Here is an 18522-nt window from a genome sequence, read left to right on the forward strand (position 1 = left end):
GTGCTTAATTCACCTTTTTCCCCTTGTGTACCTTTGTTATCCCTCCTACTACTGCTCGCACTAGTTGGCAGTTACAAGCAAAGACAAGAAAAGTAATCTGGAATTCTAGGCAAAGGGTCCATTACTTTCCAAACATGTAACTAAACACAGTCAGCAGATTTTTACCTATAACACATCACTGCATTCTTCCTTTCAGTTATGAAACTTATAAAACTATTATTTAATTGCAATGTAAAGATTTTTAATTGAGTACAAACACTTGTAAGTATAAACACTAAATTTAGTCTGACTGATTCTATTGACTCCTGAAATCCAGTGTATAAAAGGAACCGTACCCATTGAAAGGTCAGGCTAGCAAAAACTTTGTCACAGTGCAATACAATCAGTCATTGCTCTTTAGGTGAGTCACTAATTGTGGTATGAAAAGTTCAGGCTTCAAGAAATACACAATACATTTGAGGGCACTCATCTTTTTCATCCAAATGCTGATAAAAAATTAAGTAGGACAGAACAGAGGAGACTTCAGTTAAAATGGAAGAATCCCAAATGCGGTCTTCTGTGGAACCTATATTCCTGCATACGTAAAGAATCCCAGAGTCTACTTTACCCAAATCAGAAAGGATTCTTTTAATCTTATTTTGTACCAACAAAACAAGACAGCTTCAGAGAAAGACAAAAGAGCCTGCTTTCATAGCAAGCAAACGATAGCACAAGAAAAATAGTAAGATGTCCTTCTTAGAGAAGGAAAGACACCTTTAAAAGGCAGAGTAGATTTGTAAATGGCCTGAAAGATGTGTAAAAGGTGCCCTCTGCACCTTATGCTTCATCATAGACACAGTAAAAAGGTAAAAATTCCTATATTTTTGTGCTGGGGCAGGGAGGAGAGCTATTTGTTGCAAGTCATTGATTACTATTTAGGAACAGATTAAGAAGGCGTTTAGGCATTTCTATCACTACATTTACCTCATCTCTGAATTGTTCACTGAGACAGGACTGCTGATGGCAGCAATATTTCAGGCTGGACATCAGGAAAAAATTTTTCATGGAAAGGGTCATTGGGCACTGGCAGAGGCTGCCCAGGGAGGTGGTTGAGTCACGTTCCCTGGAGGTGTTCAAGGGACGGGTGGATGAGGTGCTCAGGGGCACTGTTTAGGGAGTTTTAGGAATGGTTGGACTTGATGATCCAGTGGGTCCTTTCCAACCTGGTGATTCTATGATCTCCTTTTCATAAGCTCCTCTTTGCTGTGATTCCAATTCAGTCATTCACAGACTGCTATCTTCCTAATAGACAAGGGCAGACCCTCAACAGCTTGCTCACAGCTTTCTACCTGATTCAGTAGAACCTTTAAAAGTATAATGAAGGTAACAGATTGTTCACTCTAATCCTTATCAGATATAAAACACTGGATAAGGAAAGCAATATGTTCCTATAAGAAAATTTCTCAGTTGAACAACACCATTACTTATCTTCCTGCTGAACACTCTATCATGAACTATATCTGCAGCCGTTAAAGTTGCCTGAGTAGATTTGAGTGTAGGTGTACTTACAGGCCTACTGTTTGAGCAAAATTTCTAAGGTAATTACAGCTCCCAGAACTACTTTAAAAAATTTAGAGATTAACCTGGTTTTGGTGGAACAGAAATTCAGTAGTGCATGCCAATATCACAGCTGTCAGGGGTGCACAAAACCAGGCAGAATCAAGCTCCATACCTCATGGGACAGTTGTCTCTTTCAATAATCTCGTTCAGCATCTGCAATTCAGAACCTACATCTACAAACCCAATGTAGCTGGGTAACAGCATAGATGAGAGAAGTCTTAAAAATAATAGACAAGACAAGAACAATGAAATTAATTTCTTAAAATCAATGATTGTGACAGTAGAGAGAGCACATCCTTACCTGATGCTACAGTATACTTTTGTATTCACATCTAAGATATTTCTAAACAGCCACGAAAAATAACATGATGTAAAACAATATTGTTTGTTAAGGTAACTGTTATAACAGCAAACACAGTATCTTTCAAAACCAATAAATCTATACAAATATGAATCACAGCTTTCAGTATGAAGATACTTGTAACATTCCTCTAGTGCTATTGCTTTTAGTAGGCTTTCAGATGGACAAATCTCTAACCTACATCTCCAGTAAAGAGGAATTAGGTATTTATATACCACACTTACTTGTCATATTTTTCATCTTCTCTTAATTTTGACTTTTGCCCACCACCGCTTTCTTCTACACCAAACAAAAATTTGGACATTAATCAGCCACCTTTGCCCTGACTGTGAATATCCCAAGTATAACAGTGTGCTTGGCACCATCAGCAATATTTAGAATGAAAATAGTTTCATACCAATCCAGTTAAATTATAACCTGGATTAACCTCAGTCCAAATTCTAAACAGACCACCAGCACTAGGCAGAACAGACAGGGATTCCTAAACGAGGAATTACAGCCAGCCAGAGTACAACAGTAGAGCCTTCCAAGCACGACAAGGACTTATATCTTCAAAAAATCATCTTGCAAAAGCCTAGCTGCTCAAGTTTGTCCTTCTGCTTCCATCTGGGTGTGACATGTGACAACTTACAGAAATTCCTGCAGAGCTGATGAGACTGGAAACAGGTAGGTGCTGAGAAAGGATATAAGGTGGCTGGGCAATGTGGGTTTTTTCTGTCTGCTAGGTAGAGAAGGGTGGAAAAGAAATGACAAATCAAAGTGTCCTTAAAACAGGTGTTCTGAAGCAGGGAGTCGGAAGAGAACAGGCAAGCAGAATCTAAAGCCTGAGGTCAGCTACAGTAGCTCACTGTGAAGTTGTTTTAAAGAGGGGATCAAGTGGAAGGGTCCAGAAAAAGCTGCCCAAGTCTAAACCCATCTAAGAAAAGCAGCACAGGAAAAGCCCATAGAGCATAAGGTAACACAGGATGTTAACGGTTACTAAAGTTGTTGCTTACTTAACTTCTCCCTCTAAATAAACCTAAAATGTGGGAAAGGTAGGTAGGGAGTTAACTACTCCTTAGTTAGTAGGTCAGGCGCAGAAGTTCAGGTCAGATTAAGCTATCATTGCAGGCTTCTGCCACTCACAGGCAAGAGTCCATTCACCATCCATTCCCACTTGCTGGAAAAGCCTTTTTTCAAGATGATCCTCTCAAAAATAAATCAGTGTACTGTTTGTACTACTGCTGCTTAAAAAGCTCCCACAGCAAATGGAAGTTGCCTAAAGCCAATGGTCACTCCAGGACAAGGTTTTCTCCTTACTCCATGGAATGTGCCTTTTTAAATGGTTACAAGCCTGTCCAAACAGGCTTCACTTTGCTCACGATGCCATCATCACAGGAAGCTCTTGCCCCTCATGTCTCACCTCACAATCCACTACTACTCTTTGACAAGGCTGCTCCCAACACATCTCCAGCCCTTCCCTGAGGAGGCTATTCTTGCCTTAGATCCCTTTTCTATAGGGCTACAAGCCTGCTCAAACAGGAAACATTCAAGCTTATGAATGCTGTTACTATACACCACAACCACAGCAAGTGGAAGCTGTGCACTGGGATCCACATGTGGACAAGAATGTTCCCTAATGGTTTCCTTCTCAGAAAAAAAACCTTCAAACTCAATCGGACATGAAGCACTGTGCTTGCGAACACAGTGCATCTTCTGGATGTCCTCCTCTCCCTCAGAGATCTGTAATTCATGAGGAAAGATTTGGCCCTTGACAGAGGGTCCCCTGTTAAGAGTATGAGCTCCCAAAAAGCCACTAATCCCTTAATTTCTCAGTGCCAGTGCTGCCACACATTCCTGCCACCTATGTCACCTTCACAGAAGGAGTAGGCTACATACAGGCTTCTGTTCCACCTAGGAGTGGCTAACCCCAGCCAAAGAATCACATTTCACAAGATTACAAACCTGTCAAAAATGAGGCAGTTAGCTCATGGTAAAGGACTCTCCACATAACAGATCCTGTCTTGGAAGGCAAGCCCACCCAAACGTGAGACACTGAGCTCATGAATATCATCACTGCACTCTTCTACCACCCCCACCACCCTCACACCATATGGAAGCTGCATACATGCATGTGCAAGTCTTACAAAAGCGTGCCCTCCCTCCAACAATTCCCTTCTCACAACGCTGCAAGCCTGCCTGAATACCTCAGCTCATGAGCCCTGCTACTGCAGCACACGTCACCCTCAAAAGCATCTGCTCCTTCTGGGCAAACGCCCTTGCCCCCAGCGAATATAAATCATAGAATGGTTTGGATTGGAAGGGACACTGAAGTCCATCCAGTTCCAGCCTCCTGGCCATAGGCAGGGACACCTCCCACCAGACCAGGCTGATCAAAGCCCCATTCAGCCTGGCCTTGAACACTTCCAGGGAGGGGGCCATCCACAACTTCCCTGGGCAACCTAACTCCTTGAAGAGCTGTACGTTTCCTTTCCTAAAATTTAGTGTCCTGACTATGCTTCTTATCTGTCCCACATCCTTCAGGACCTTGAATTGCACCAGCGCGTGATCACTGCAGCCCAGGCTGCCTCCAAACTTGATGTCACTGATGAGCTCACTTGCATTGGTGACCATCAGGTCCAGTATTGCATTCCCTCAGGTAGGGGTGTCTATCATTTGGGTTAAGAAATTGTCAATGCACTCTAGGAGTCTCCTGGATTGCCTACAGCTTGCCACGCTACTTTTCCAGCAGATGTCAGGGTGGTTGAAGTCCCCCAGTAGGATGAGAGCTTGTGAGCGTGAAGCCTCCTATTCCTGGAGAGGGAAGTCTTCATCAGTAGGCTCCCCCTTGATCAGATGGCCTGTAGTATACACCAATGACAATGTTCTTTTTGTGGCCTCTGTCATTTATTCTCACTCATAAGCTTTTGATCTGTTAGTGGCTACTCTTCAGGGACAACTCTTCACACTCTATCTATTTCCTGGTATGGAGGGCAGTGCCTCTGCCCCTCCTTTCCAGTCTGACCCTTTGGAACAGCCCGCAGCTGCTGACAGCCACACTGCAGTCAAGGAATTCATCCCACCAAGTTTTTGGTAACAGCAATCAGGTTGTAGATTTCTAGCAGCACGGTAACTTTCAACTCATCCTTTTTGTTGTCCAAGATGCGTGCATTTGTGTAAAGGCACTTCATCTGGGCTGTTGGCCACATCACCTTCTTAGTGGCACACCATTTATTGCCCTTAAGGTGTTGCATGGAAGTTTCCTTGTTGGCTCCTACTATCTCAGGAGCCACCAGCTCATCTCTGCAAGACTTCAGCTGTGCTGCAGCATCCTCACCGTGCCCCAGGGCAACAGGGGGGCCCATATCAGCACCCCATCCCTTCAATCATTGTGTGTCCTCCCGCAGCTTGTGATAGGCAATCCTCGTAATATCACCTTCCTCCTTCACATCTATTTCAAAGCCCTGTCAATGAGCCCTGCAAGCTCCTGAGCAAAGACCCTCCTTCCCCTTTGACAAAGGTGGCTCCGATTTGATGCCTGCAAGCCTGGTGCCCTGTAGACCATCCCATTGTCGAAAAAAATGAAGTTGTTATGGTGACACCAGCCAAAGAGCTATATATTAATAAACTGGGTCCATCTGTTCCTTCAAATGTCACTGCCCACAACTGGAAGGGGGGAGGAAAAAAAAAATAAAAAGTCACCTGCGCCTCAGATTCACTCACTAGCTATCCTAAGGCCCTAAATTCTCTTTTGATCACCCTTGAGCCATATGATGCAGCTTCGTCACCTCCCATGTGGAAAAGCAGTAACAGGTAGTGTTCTAAGGGCTGTACCAGACTGGGGAGTTTCCTAGTGATATCCCTAACCCAGGCTCCTGGGAGGCAGCAGACTTCCTTGTGAGTAGGGTCTGCTCCCATCACCCTCACAGCACATGGAAGACACACACACATCTTACATACCTGGCCAAAGGCTTTCCCTGTCCCCCAAGCGGTTCCTATCTTGTGTGACTAAGCCCATCCAAATGTCTCAAAATTGAGGAAATTCTCTTGGAAACTCCATCATACTCTCTGCTACGCACACATACACACTCCCACAAATGGAAAACACATACCCTGTGTGCACCTTTCCTTTGCAAAGCCTTCCTGTCATCCTCCAGTGGGTACTTTCTCCGCTAAACCACAAGTCTGTTCAAACAGGAGATACTCAACCTCTGAACACTACTGCATCCACACTCCTACTGGTCCCACAGCAACTGGAAACTTTACAAACATGTATCACCCTTGGGCAGGGCTGCATTCTTCACTAGCAGTTCTTACAAGAGTTCAAGCCTGTCCAAAAACTTCTCTCTTACCTTATGAATGCCACCATACACTCTTTCGACCTGTGACACTCACATAAGCATCTGCCAGTTCTTAAGAAAGATTCTCCTTCTCGTGTGTATCTCTTTGCATATCTCCAATGCATATCACTTTTCCCTAGACTGCAAGCTCCTCTCAAAGACAAGGCATTTAAATTCATAAAGATTATTGTCACCACACACTCCTTCTTTTTATGTCACCTTCCTAGCATACAAACAGGTGTACATAGGCACTGTCCCTGTCTGAGGAAGCTACACCCTAGCCAGGAGGGTTTCGTTTAAAAAAGCCATGAGCCTGTTGGGACAAAAACACTCCTGCCATATCCGCAGCAAGCAAACTGCACATCAGGCACTTGCTTCTGTCCAGCAAGGCACTGCTCCCTACAGGTTCCCTTTCACCAGATCATATGCCCCAGCAGATTTGAAGCACTTAAATTAAAATTGCATTGCATAACGCTTCACCCTCCTTCTGCATACTCCTGCCTCTTGTATTTCTCTCACATACTAACCATTCCCAAACAATTTTCCCTTTCTTCATCCCCTTTTCTCATTCCTATAAATTCAGTTACTTCCATTGTGAATGCCATCACACCCTCCCGCCACACCCACAGCAAACTCTGGCCACAGGTCTCCACCCTAGGTAACACCCTTCACCATTAGTGTTTCCTTCTCCCATAACATGTGCTCACACCAATGCCTCCCAACAAGAGGACCTGAGCTCAAGCACACAAGCTCTGCCACACTCCATTTCTGCCAGCACCACTCAAAGTTGATTACCAGTCCTGGAAAAGGCTGCCCCCCCAGTGCAAGGCCCCTTTTGCAAAGATCCTAGCTGCCGAGACACCTCCCAAACACAAAGCATATTGTTTGCGAACACCACTCCCACTGCACAGTCCCTGTACCCCACCACATTCACAGCATACAGATGTCTCTCCATAAGGAGATCTGCCCTTATACCACCCCGAGCCTGGCCCCTTCCATAAGCCCAAATGCAGGCTTCACAAGCAAACCTGCACCCTCCTGTCATGATTATAAGCTCACCTAAACAAAACTCTGCCACTTCCCAACAAACAGAGCCAGAGCTCTAAGGAGCACACCAAGCCTGGGCATAACTCCCCTCCACAAGAAGTTGCCTTTTTGCATTATTACAAGATGTTATGACTGTACTTCATTTAGCCAGGCAAGGCTCTCATACTTTCCCACCACCACCCAGCATGCAGGATCAGGCGCAGGTGTCCACCCTCCCTACCACTGCCAAGGACAGCTTCTCTGAGAGCCACAAGTTCACACCAGCACCTCCCAACACAACGGCCTTTGCTTATGCATACAACCTATTGCACACTTCTTCTGCCAGCACCGCTATTAAAATCACGTGCTGCTTCTATGAACACTCCTAATACCTTGAGGCAACTTCCAGAAGGCCCTGAGCCACACACAGGGCCATGCACAAGTTACAAACGGCATCCCATGCTTCCAGCTCCATGTCATGCCCTCCCTCCTCCCGCAATCACACCCCACTGAGCCTCCCTCTTAATGGACTGCAACCCTCAGCAAACCCACTGACGAAGGTACTGTAGTCGGATCCTAGGCAGAAGTCCTACTACCTATTCCCAGCTCCTTTCCTATGACAAGGACCTCTGTGTGGGGTTTATCACTTCTCCCTAAGTTTCTAAGGGTCCCACCAGCCACAGCTGCCACCACCTCAAAAACAACGAGCTGCACAGGAGTATGCTTGCAAACTGTTCCCTGCCCTTTTACACCTGGCCTCCCACCTGCCTCCACAGCTTTCTTATTAGGAGATTAAGCACGGGTATAAATGGCTGCTAGGAAGCACGTGCTGGCTGTTGCTGCTCCATGCTGCTGCTCACCATCACCGCTGTCTGCTCCTCCCCTATGGCAAAGGATGCCTGCTGGTCTTCTGGTGGTCTTCCTTATGGCCACCTGAGCCTCAGGGAGCTTTTTCTGGTATGTGAAGTTGTTTTAATTGTGTAGGATGTTTTATGTTTAGTACAGTAAGATAGTAAAAGGTCTGGGAGTTTGGATTCCCCTCCTTTTTTTTTTTGTGCGTGAAAAAGCAGACCAACTATTTCTGGTAAAAAATATTTGTGGTTCTTGGAAAGATGCATCTTACAGATTTATGACTGTGTCTCTGATCTAACTTAAAATCATAATTTAAAAGCCCAGCTGTTGGTTTAAACTGACAGCTATTTTTCATGATTTTTTTTTTCATGTTTGGTTCCTAGTCTTAATGCCCGAATTGTTGAAGACATTGAGGAGCTATGTGAATACAAAATAGTTATGTAGGGCTTTTTGATGTTTATTGTTATGTGCACAGTTGCACAATAACTGTAGTTACAAAAAGCACAAAAAGTGATGCAACTGTTTATTCTCAGCTGTTCTTGGGATGCTAATGATTAATTCTTCATGTTCTACACCTCCCCCTTACAACCTTTTAATATAGGTCTCAGAACTTCAGAGCAGATTGAGTAGTTCTCTGGTGACTGTTAAGCTGGTTTTTTACTGGGTATGATAATAGCTATAAGGAAGCAACCGAGATAGACAGTAAAGGCTTGTTTTGGAGAGCATTTTATCTTGCTTCATACAAAGGTTCCAGCTTTGCTTTGCTTTACTTTATAGCTTGTTTTCTCTTCAGTCAGCTTTTTGACTGTTTCTTTAGCAGTCATGCTAAAAAGTTGGCTTGCGTTTTAGATACCATAGATTTTCTAACCTTTTGTCCTTTTCTTAACAGCTTGATTCTAGTAGTGATGTGAGGGGGCTAAGATTATGAGAAATTTACATAGGAGAAAGATAGCATAGAACTGTTGTTTGAGATAAAGAGCAATACCAATTTCTATAAATTTACTTATCCTTTACTTCCTGCATAGTGAGGGACGTGAGCCTTTGGTATCTTTAAGGAAAGGTCAAACATCTTAACCCCTGGAGAAACTGAATTTCTCAGTGAGAATGTAGTGGGTGTTGCTGCAATGTTAGAATAGGGCACCTGTTAAAGTCTACTGTAAAGCAGAGCATTTAACTTGGCAATATTTGTTCCTTGTGGAAATGAGTTCAAGTGTTCTCTGTAATATCTGCCTACCAGTGCACTAGTTCCTAAGCCCACTGGACCTTGTGGCTGAATCATAGCTGTGATTAAAAATGTAAATTTTGCTGTTGCTAAAAGTGAATTCTGTGGTGTGAATGAGGCAAGATTGTTTCTGCCCAGTTTCCTCCTATTTCCTGATTTTTCAAGTTGTGCAGCTGTGTGATTTTAAATTTTTTTTACCACACCTTTCAAATTACATTGCTGATGAGCTTGAATAGAGCCTTATTTTTCCCTAGAAGGAGAAAAGCCTTAATGAATTAAAAATTAAATGTATACCATATTAAATTCTTTAATTTGCTTGTCCTGGTAATCTGTCACCTACTTAACTATCAAATACTTTATTGAAGTCAATTGTTGAGAAATGATTTCTGAGTTTTCATTTTAGCGCTGAACTGAATTAGTGATGTAGGCATTGAGCTGGGTTGAAAGCATAGTCAAGATGTGTTTTATTTCTTTTTTTTAAAAAAAAAACTTGGGCTTGCATGCTTGCTACTGAGGACAAGAACTGCTTCAGTATCCCTTCTAGACTTTTTTGAAGCCTTTTATTTCTGTCATGGTATTGGATTAAAGATAGCAGAGTCAAATACAATACTACTAATTGGATGATTACTGAAATACAGTAATCCAAATATGGAAGAAAAAGAAGGTTACACAGAACAAGGCTAGGCTTCATGCTATTAAGAATTTAGTACAGATTAAATTAGTGTAACCTGTCAAGAAATAGCCAAAATTGTGGTAAAAACTAAAGTTGACTTGAACTTGGATAAAGCATCTGTTGACAGTGTTTAGTTTTGCCACTATAAGCTACCTGTGTAGCAAATGTGTTTAATTATAAAAAACAGCTGATTATTGCTAGTAAAGTGCTCTTAGTGCCTGTGGTTATTGAGTAGTTGAGAGAATGTTTTCTGCATTTGTAGTGCTTAAGACAAAATTGAAGTAAAGCTAGCAGATCACTCACTTTTTTAATGTGACAAGTTGGTGAAACTGTGAGCTATGCTTGGGTCATAAATTAAGGTAGAAATTAGTCATTCAGATTGATTTCAGCATAACTCCTCTGCCCATTTATTATGAAGTAGCAGGATCTTAGTGGAGCAGAGAATAAGCCAAGTTATTTGCATAGTCTTATTAGCACAGACCTAGAGGGGAGTTTGCGGTTCATGGAAATTGTATCAACTCTGGCAGAGGTACAGAACTTGAATTTCTGGGAAAGTCTTTTTAATATCCTCATTTTTGAGGAAACAGACTATTTCAGTGCAGGTTTTGAAGTCTAGCATATGTATAAAATATCAAGCCAATGAAATGCCAAACAGATGCTAAAATCTAGTTACAACTGCAAGAAATGTGAATGTGACCTTTCAAAGACCAACTGGTAAGTGAAAAGCCTCTGTAGTAGCACTTACAGCAGCATTTTTAGGTATTTTTGGGTGATTGTGGCTTAACCGAAGGTTCTCTAAATCTTTGCTGGGAATACTGATTCAAAGCTGGTTAGCTGTCTGCTTTGCACATCTTGAGGGTACAGTCTTGCAGTTATAATTGTCTTGGTACACTCCACAGTGAGAACTGGAGGCGGCAAGGATTAAAGCCATAATGGTAAAATAATTCCAGATTAGCTGTGGTAAGATAAGCAGTTACTGATAAATCTTGGTATTTGCTGTAGTATCTGCTGATGGATAAAGATGGAGACAAAAGCAGACTCTGCAGTCTTGGTAGCCTCAGGTATTTCCTGTTATTTGATAATGTAACAAATAAAATAAAATATTGTAAACAAATAAAATAAAATATTGTAACAAATAAAATAATGTAACAAATAAAAAATATTACAAATAATTCTTTCTAGTGTAGTACTTTCATTATTCCCTTCTCTTGACCACCACTTGTCTCCTACGAACTTCCTATTTAAGACACTCTTAGGGAGAGAAGAGACGGAACTATGTTCCTCTTAAGTCAGAAAATACAGTTCTGGACAAGAGAGAGACCAACTGTCTTTTGCATTATAAAATGGGATTTCAACACAACTGGTCAAAAGCCTCAGCTGATTTATTACTGAGGTGTTCTTAACTGGAATGAAGAGCTACAAGTAGTCTATCTGCTGTTCCTGTAGTTACCCACTATGCAGCTACATTCCTTGTTAAATCCATATCATTTTTATTCAGTGACCTCAAATCTTTTTAATGATAAGGGAAAATTGATAGAGCAGAAGCAAAGCTGGAGGGAGAGCATCTGAGAGTTCTGGTGTTTCTGCTAGATAAAGTGAGAATTAAAAATGCTTCTGAGGCAGGACACAGTTTTATTCTTGTCTGACTTTCTTTTCCTGGCTTTTTTCTCCTTTTTCTCTCAGAGACAATAACCACTTTCAAGTCCTTGCAAGGTGCTGTCAAATTTGAAGTAGGCAGTGAAGATATTGATGCTTTTTCTGCCTTAAACAGCTTCCTGCTTTGTGCCTTACAGTACACAGCTGTGATTAACAGTAAGGGGTGGGATATCGTGAACAACCAGAAGCTTGCACAAGAATGTTATTCTGACCAGTGTGCTATTGCCAATATAAACTCAAGTATATTTAATGCTATCGTAATTCCCTAGCAGCCTTCCAAACTAGCTGGTAGATTCTGAAAGGTCTCTTTATTGTGACTTTGTAAAACCCTGGTGTATTAGCTTAAATAAATGGATCCTGTGCTCTTAAGCTTTTTCCATGGAGATTAAAATCTTTGTCAGTTTTGCTTTCTACACTGCAGCCCTGGCTAGGCCCACATTTTGTACTTGAATGGGCTAATAAAGATCTCTCAGACTGGAGAAAATAGCAGTCCTCTGAGTATGTGAGCACCTCTTAGTTTTTCTCTTTTGTTTCAGATTTGTGCATTTTATTAATTCATTGAGGTAGTTGCTGTTCTTTCTGACTTTTTTCATTTCAGTTTATGGGATGCTAACACAGACTTCTGCTAAAGGCTTTGCATTCCATCAGTGTTGAAAACTGGCTGCTATGTATATTGTGTATTTGAGGCTGTGTCCTTTGGATAATGTGCAGAAACACTATTTAGTCGTAGGTGATAGTACCAGTAGCTATTAAATATTTGAATGGTAGGTGCTAATGAATATAAGTGAGAATTGTTTAGAAGAACTTGCCAAGTCAGGAACTACCCAACTCAGTATTTGGTAGCCTGAGGGTACAGAAGAACAAACTCATGTGTGGGACTGCGCTTGCAAGAGAGCATTACAGCAGAGAAACTAATTCTCCACTACAAATGCAATGCAGATATGTCTATGATTTGTTGAAACCCAACTGCCTCTTTCTCTCCTAGGTCTGGTAGATCTTCAGGTCTGCAAACAGGACTTCCTATGCAGAATTGAGTCTGCTGTGGGACTGATGCTTCAGACAGCAGCAGTATGTGGGTGCCACTAGTTTTTAGCCTGTTGGCTCACTAGCTGCTATTTTTTTTTTAAAGGAACTTTATGAAGAAGATTTGCATAGCTTGTCAGAAGTCACTTATCGGTTGGTTTAGGATATATTTGCAAGCTGGTATATCTGTCATGAGTAAACCGTACCTGTGCCAAAACTTCTAGCATATGCAAAACTGCTTGAAAAAACATCTTTAACTGTAATAATGGAAAGTAGCAGTGTACTGAGAGGAATGAACTAGCTCTTAAAACGTATGGTAGGACTTTTATAGATACAGGTCTTCTTTTATCTAGATTTTAGTTTCGCTTAATGTACTTGCTTTGGCATTGTTTTATCACTGCAGAAGATTCCACTTCATATTTTTACCGAAACTTTCTCTACTGAATACAAAAGAAAATGTTTGTAATCTAGCAAAGACAGGTTTAGAATGCTAATTCTAATCCCCCTTCCCTCTGAGTGCTGATTGAATTTAGTTTTAGTGAGTTGTGCTGCTGTTAGGTTTCAGTTCAGTTTCTAACCATCCAGCAGGATTAAAAGTATGTGCCCAGCTATTGTCAGTGCCTTCCAACAGGGCAAATAGAGCCAAACTTTTTTAAATTGATGATGATTGACATAGCACGGCTTGGTTATACATAAATGCACAACAAAAACTTGTTTTTTAGATGCCCTTAAGCAGTTGAATGTAACTTGTGGTTGAGTAAAATACCTTGCTCAATCTTTAAAAGTCAAGGAAGTAAACAAATTGATCCCTATTCACTGTGTTTTCCAGTACTGCAAATGTAGTAAAGATGTCAAAGTTATTTGGAAGTTGTATGTTAAAGACAGATGTTGTGTCATTTCAAAAATCAAGACCTTAGAGAATCTAAAAGATCCACAATCTCGCTTTCAAAATGGATGTTTACAAGCACAGAACTTTAGATATTAAGTGCTCCCACTGGCTTAGGTTGTCCATGGACCCTTCACTTTGACATTGGGAATCCTTGTAAGTAATTGCTAAGGCAGTTGCAAAGTGGGTTTCATTTGAGGATAGGCATTTACATTCAAAAAAGAGATTCTGGAAGCCGGAACTCAGCTGTTACTTGGTCTTCAATTAACCTTGGGAGCTGAGATTTATTAGTCTGGGGATTATAAAGCGGAAGGGGGTGGGTTAAAAAAGGTTATCGTATAGCTTTTGTACATACTGAGAAGCATTGTAGCTTTGGCAAGGCTCAGCACATTAGCACCAGTACACTCCAAAGCCCAACCAGCGTTCTTAAATTTTCTGCCTGGAAGCTGGTTCTGGCACCTATGCTCTGAAAGCATGTTTAACACTACTACCTGGTTGAATTTCTAAACATCCAGTTGTCTTCCATAGGGAAATTTGCATTAAGATGCCTCTGAAAGATAGCCCAATGCTCAGACTTTACCTGGTGTGGCTGTTGAAGGTTTTTCTCCCTCTAACGTGAGGAGGTCTTAACCATGCTTACCACTCTGTTTGTGATTCTGTACTCCATCAGGCTATAAGCTATTTTGGCTGCTTGTTGAGAACTTTTTATTGAGTTGAAAAATGTTTCACAGGCGGGAAATGTGGTATCAGTATGGGAGACCTCATTCCTACTCCATTGACCACGTACCTCAACTAATGGCTAACATAGATGTTTTTGAAATCATGACCATGGCGAGAATGAGCCCTTAAAAGGTGTACTAATAACTTGCATGCATGAATATAATATTATTAACTTAAACTTGGATTACACTTTGCATGGGTGTCTAATAGTAACGTGCTGCAAGCTCTGAAGTATTTGGGTTTGGGGGGCCTTAGTTTAGAGAAATGACTGAGAAGGCTGCACCAGAATACTTAAGTTTCTTTGTGGCAAAACTCTCATTCTCTCTAAACAGGTACAATATACTGATTCATAATATGCTCATATATAGTGTTGATTGGTGTACATTCACTATGTACTGCAGCGCTAGGACAAAGATTATCTTTATTGTTAGAAGTTCTGTATGAATGTCTATTAACATCAGGAAATGCACTCTGTTCACTTCTGCCTCAAAAAAAAAAATGACTAGTAGATACATGTTATGCACATGGCATTACTTACATTGTGCTGATAATTTTTTAGTCTTGTACAATCTAAAATAGACACAAGAACACTATTCTTGTTTAAGTGATGCAATTCATAATACCGGTCTAAGATGGATTAGGTAACCTTATTTAACTCTATCCTCTAGAGGTCTTTAATAACCTTAACATATCTGTCATTCCCATCTGTTTTAATTCAAGGCTGATTATGCTAACATGCCTTAAAACTGGAAACCACTTGACCATTTAATATTGTTTTAAGCAGATAGTATTTTTCAGAATACAAACACAAAGCTTGCTGTTGTGAAGCTAATTCATTTTATTAGGCTTGTCCTTGTTTAGTCTACATGTAAGCTTGGAAAGCTGTTAACCTTTTTTGAGAAGCTTTTCTTGGTTTAGAATTTCCCCTCCCCCAAACAAGCTCTTGCTAACCTGCTACTGTTCTTGGAACTGTCGGTTTTCTGAATGTTTCCTGTGGGAAATAACAGAGGCCAGCTGAAGAGCAATGTGGGAGCAGTGAGCTCAGCAGCCATCCAGTCAGACCTTCATGGAGGTAAAGGTTTGATGCTTCCCAATGAGTAACAGATTTTATTATGCTTCTTCATTGTGCATGAATGCAACACACATATTGTAAATGCTTTATGTGGTAGTAAAGACTACCATGCAGATAGGAGAAGAAAAGGGCGACACTTGAGGGGTACAACCGTATGCAGTATTATAACCCTATACAGTATCTGGCAAGCAGACTGTGATGTTGCTGCATTCTCGTTTCAAGATATTGATGTTTTCATTACAAATTAATGTTGCGTTCAAAATAGAAGAATAACAGGGATTGCCATAGTATTGAGGTATTGGGTTAAATTATGTATTTCAAGGAAGAATTTCTTTTATGTAAACTATCAGGGTTTTACGTGGCTAAATTACATGTACTGCTAACTGTTCTCCATTGACTTTTCTCTCTTGAGAATTAAAATAAGGCTGGAAGAGCTGAAGTCTCTTGTTTCTGCTGTTTCTATAACTTGGGTTTGTACATTATTGTGAAACAAGTGGGGCTTATTTAAATATGTAAGCAGAATCAAAAAGAAATTGCTGCTGGTGTGAAAAGTCATGTCTTGTGGCTGATCTACACAAGTGTATTTAAGGAATAGTTTTGTTCATTCAGGACAATTTAAAAGACTTTTCAGTGAGCTGAAGCTAAAGATACACAAATTTATTTGACCAGGAATGCTACAAGTGTTGTTTTCTCTAAATGAATGTCATCTTTTGTCTTCTGTCTGCACCATCTATCTATGGGCACAGATAAGTGTGGTGCATTTGAATAAATACAGTACTCTTAAACTGGGGCTGTATTTCTTGTTCCAAACCTTTTATTGTTGCAATACTGGAAAGCAATAACAATTGTATTTAATGTGTTTTTAAATAAAGCATGTTATATCATTAATTATGTTGAGTCAGTCCACATATGTACAGTATGGGGCTGCATATAGTAAGCATAGGTATTATACAGAAACTGACAGCATATTCTGAAATGATAGGGACGAGTCAGAGTTCTGATCTTTTCTAACTTGCTATGATGCATCTTGTAAGCTCATCTAAGTTTGTATTCTTTAGTTCCCTCAGCAGAGGCTCTGATCTGTGATCCGTTTATAGAAGAGCTGAGCAAAGATGATGAAGTATTTGACTAAACTGCAAAACTTGCCCTACTGAGACTGTAGAACTAAACTGTAGAATAATCTAATAAACCAAGTATTAATCTAGTCTGGCTTGTGAGTATAAAATACACAGGAATAAATTGGTCAAATGCTTGCATTCACAATTCTCTAAATTTAAAGTATTCCACATCCTTGCCACAGGGCTAGCATCTCTGAAGTTCCATGGATGCAGGTTATGCCTTATGTTATTGGTCAAAACACTTTTTATGTCAGAAGCTCACCAATAGATTTCCAGTTCCGGTCGCCATACTTTTTTTTAAGGCTTCCAAACAAAAGTCTCTCTAAAATATACCCATGTAGTCTAAAAAATGTGTTCTCAGCTGAACTATTAAACACAGACAATTCCATTTATTTCCTAGGCAATGCTTTTGTCATATCTTTTTTATTACCTTGCTTTAGTTTTGCTACCTGTCCATTTTGTCATGTTCAAATACTTTGCACTTTGTACATATTTTAATTTGTGCATTGCCTACAGTAAAAAAATTAGCCTCTCATGATGAAAGTAAAGTAGGAAGAGTTAGGATATCAACTAATATATAGGAATTTGATTATCAAACTGAGATAGGTAGTGAAACCTAAATGTTCAATTCCTTGCCTTCAGACATCTTTAACTGTAAAAAAAAAAAAGTTTCTCAATGGTTTTTGAGCTGTGCTGCAGCACTTTTGACTCTTTTGGTTTCCCCAGTATATGAAAACATGTATATTGGAGGCATTCAGATAGCAGAAGGACTGAGCTTGTAATTTTTTTTATACCAAATTAAGAGAAGTTTAGTGATTTGCAGTTCAGAAAAATAGTGTTTGGAGGGAATTTCTTGAGGTTAAGGAGTTTTGAACTGCACATTTATGGGGGGGCGGGGGGGGAAGCATTTTCTTCAAATAAATCCTTGGTACTTGTCTCCTTGGAGAAAGAACCCGAGCTTGAATAAACACTATGCAAAGCTACACATGAGTTTGAAAACATTCCCTGAGGTGGATATGGTAGGGGTGAAGATGAATTCTTTAGAAGAACAACAGGGAGAAAATAAACCAAAAGTACTAATACTATATTAATGCACTTAAACTTTGTAATTGTATTTAGCTTCCTTGGCAAGGGGACATGCTTCATGGGAAGCTACTTCTGGGAAAGTTCAGGAGACTGGGAGATTGTAGGTGAGCTTAGGAAAAGAGCTTAACATACCTTTTTCTTTCTTAAGGTAGGAGACTTCATAAAACTGCTAAGTAATTGCTTAACAGCCCTCTTATAGATATGTGTTTCTAGATACCGCTTCTTCAGTTCATATGTTATTCCCGTACAGCTTGGTTTCTGCAAAGTACTTTCTTGGGTGACTGTCTTAACTAAATTTTTATGAACCTGTCCCTCAGAGTGAGAATGCAATATCTTCATCAGTCAACTGTCTTCTTTCATTCTAATGAGCTTTATAAAGCCACTTTTCTTGTCTGTACTCATTCAGGCACCTTCTTTCTGGGCCTTTAAAGAAAAATGTGATGCATTTTTTTTAATACTTACTTTTTTTTTCCCCATCTCTGCCAGTTCATAAGCATCACTTCCTTGGTACAGCTTCATGCATTTACCCTTCATTTATTCCCTATGATGGATGCTGTGAAGTGATTACAGCCTTGTATAATATATATTTTCTGAAATTACACTCTCTCACATATATGAAAACTGCTAATCAGATGTTAAATGTATTACTATGTATTTTATTTAGATGTCCCACACAGCAAAGCTTATCTTTATCTGGATTTAAAATACCAATTTCCTTTCAAAGTAATGCCATCGACATTCTCATTACGTTATATATTTTTGCTGACTATGCATGTATATTATAAAAGATTCTGCAGAATTAACTTATACTGAGGTATATCTATTCACTTTGCAGGGGGCAAGTAAACTTCCCAAAATTCTGTGTTCCAAGATAGCTGAAATTCATCCTTTTCCTGGCATAAGGTGCAA

The 18522-nt window shown here is 40.4% G+C and overlaps 1 protein-coding gene across 1 annotated transcript in view; it reads left to right on the forward strand.

The window, feature by feature from the left end:
- The first annotated feature begins 2432 nt into the window (after window positions 1-2432).
- SORBS2 (sorbin and SH3 domain containing 2) overlaps window positions 2433-18522 on the forward strand; it is a 225219-nt gene continuing 209129 nt past the window's right edge. Inside the window, exon 1 of the mRNA XM_054064429.1 lies at window positions 2433-2626. The gene's annotated coding sequence lies outside the window, so the exon portion shown is untranslated. The remainder of the gene's footprint in view (window positions 2627-18522) is intronic.

The sequence above is a fragment of the Cuculus canorus genome, chromosome 4 (genome assembly GCF_017976375.1).
Source record: "Cuculus canorus isolate bCucCan1 chromosome 4, bCucCan1.pri, whole genome shotgun sequence".
In the NCBI taxonomy this organism is placed as follows: domain Eukaryota; kingdom Metazoa; phylum Chordata; class Aves; order Cuculiformes; family Cuculidae; genus Cuculus; species Cuculus canorus.